A 3,216-nucleotide genomic window follows, 5' to 3' on the forward strand; every position below is an offset into this window, starting at 1 on the left:
ATCAAATATATATATATTAATTGATTGATAATTAATTTTAATATAAAATTTAATATTTAAAATTTACAATTTATTTTAGTATATACACAACATAATTAAAAAATAATAAAACGTAAAATATTGGAAATATCTAATCTTTTAATTCTTTTGTGTGATAAAAATATCTACCCTCTAGTGGCCCATATAGTTCTTGCTAATTACACGAAAATTGAACTTTGATATAGACAACGTGCAAAGATCTCATATTCATTTAGTTGCAATTGAATACGCCAAGTTGCGTGAGGATAAAATCACCTTATTAAATATATTTTATTTGAGGTCACATTCTCTCTAGCTTCATACTCCTAGAAACAATAACTTATATAAATATTTACATGAATTTAATTTTAATGTATTATTGTCGTAATAAAATAGTTTAATATGTATAATTAATTATATACTATCATATTAGTAAAAATAATTATTTTTATATTGATCACGTAAATAGTCATTATTAAAAAAAATAAATATAATTGTACGATTGTATAAAACGCTTTACACTATCAATACATTAAAATTAAACTCATATTTACACAAACAAATAAAATACTAAATTAAATGTTCCATTAATAATGTAAATTTTTTGCAATTGTTTTTATACCATGTGACATTATTACATGTTTATTTTAAATATGTTCATAAGACTAATTATTATTAGTAGTACTTATTATTTATGTGAGTGTGAAATTAGGCATCTTTCTTAGAACATAGACAAGTTAATTAGTATCTAATAAAAGACTAAAAACTCACCTTGTTCATAGATAAGGAATCAAACTTGTTTACATGTGAACTAATTCCTTATATAGATACTTTTAGTTAATCTTATATTAATTATACAAAGTATAAAAAGACATACTAAATGTTGAAGTAATTATTTAAATAAATGATCATGTAGAAAAACTCATGATCAGTCATAAACACTTAAATATATAAGGTATAGAAAGGGGGACAATAGCCCCCTTAACTAAATAATTTTTATATAAAAATTCCTTATTTTTTAATTTAGTCTCTCATAATTATTTTTTTTTTGTCCTTTTTTCCGGTTATACTTTTTATGTTGGCCCCTCTAATTTAAAGCTTTTGCTCCATCCCTGGTCATAAAATTATACTAAACTCATAGAATAATATTATAATAGAAATGTATTAATATACAAAGATACTTGAATATTCTTACTTGTCCTCAACAGAAATAAATTAATAGTATTAATTAACAAATTTTATCAATTGTATTGAACTAATATTAATTTTCGACTATTTTATTAAAATATTCATCAATAATTATTATATATATAAATTAGTAATAATTATTTATTAGTTGATTTAAATAATAATACAAAATATATATTTATGATTGTAATAATTTTTCATTTTAATATTTTATCACATAATATTAAAATGTTTTAACTTGTCATAAAGTATTTAATTAATTGTTATATATTTTATGATTAATGATAAAATATTTCTATTAACTTAAATAGTTAATTTTCATACACTTCTTTAATTTTTCAGATAAAAAATTCACTTTAAAACTTTTACCTTGCTTCAAACATGCATGTATATATAGAATAAAAGGTTAAATTCTATATAGTTTCTACCATATGGATAATTATTGTGTATGGTAATATTTAAATATTCAATGCGTATGGGAAAATATCATAATATGAATATATAAAAATAATTATATTCTTAATATGAACTATTAAATTAATTATAATATGACGCATTTATTTTAAATAATCAATCTACTTTATAATTTTCTTGTTGTTTACTAAAGTTTCTCTTGTAAGATTTATACGAGATTTATATTTATAAATCATCAATTTACTCTTTCTTAATTTTTAAAAGTAAGACTCGAACCTAAAAACTTTAGATAAAAATGAGGAAAAATAAAAATTATGTCATTTGAATTATAATTTATTGGCAAAAGATAATTATTTTACGTTAAGCGTGAATCAAAATTTTTTTAATATACATAATATTCTCTCGCATTTGTTAAAAGCTTATAATGTTAACATCAAAGACTCCAAAAATTTGAGAACTTTGTGTTTGCATCCAATGTGATCTCTATACGTATACATCATATATACGTAGGATAGTTTTGGATAGTTGTGTTATCATTTTTTATTTTTTTATTTTTGTAAACTATATTAAGCTATATACATATATATACATATATATACATATATACATGTATATATGTATATATATGTATATATATGTATACATATATATGTATATAGCTTAATATAGTTTACAAAAATAATGGCTTAGGGGAAGTTTAGACTTTAGACTATTTAGTTTCAAAATTAGGAATGAATACTCACATGCTCATTATTGTTTGTGAAGATTGGTTTAGTTTCCTTGCAGGCAAAGTAAAATGGCACTTTACAAATGTCAACTATCATAGGTTATGGGGCAATTAATTCAAAAAATTATAATGGATACAAAGGAAAAAAGATATACTAATTAGACTTACATTAAAAAAAAAAGAAAGAAAAAAAACATTTTTTAAACTAGCTAATAGCTATCATTATCTTTTATATATTTTATAAATAAAAAATCACATTCAAGTTGAAAACAACAAGTTATGAGATCTTAAATAGATTTTTTTTCTTTCTATTTACACTAAACTTGAATCAAAATATTTAGGAAAAAGAAAAAAGAAACAATTAAGGGGTGAGTTGAATCAACCTTCTTTGGTAAAAAAACTATATATATTAATATTAAATAATTTCTTTTACTCAAAATCATTTGAGAATGAGTAAGAAAATTATTGTGGTAGAGAATACTTATAAATTATAATAGCAAATCGCTTTCTTTTTCATTCATAATCTTGAGACGCAATGTTTGACCAAATCATACAACCCTTCAGTCTATTATTTATTATTATAAGGTAAGGGGCTAGAAAATATATTTTGGGGTTATATTGTTAGTACTAGAAATTAGAATCCGATAACGTCACGACAGTGCTAAATTAATTTGCCAAACAATAATATATATAATTAATTAAGATAATAGAAAAATTACCGAATAAAGGACATTATTAGTGAAATCTGAGATTGTTACATGACAATTATTTAGGGGTACGAACTGGGCTGGCCAAATAGTCCTATAAGATTTTTGCCATGAACCACAATTTGTTCTAATGTAGTATTAAAAAAGTTTTTAAATATATCT

This window comes from Arachis duranensis, chromosome 6 (assembly GCF_000817695.3).
Source record: "Arachis duranensis cultivar V14167 chromosome 6, aradu.V14167.gnm2.J7QH, whole genome shotgun sequence".
Classification (NCBI taxonomy): domain Eukaryota; kingdom Viridiplantae; phylum Streptophyta; class Magnoliopsida; order Fabales; family Fabaceae; genus Arachis; species Arachis duranensis.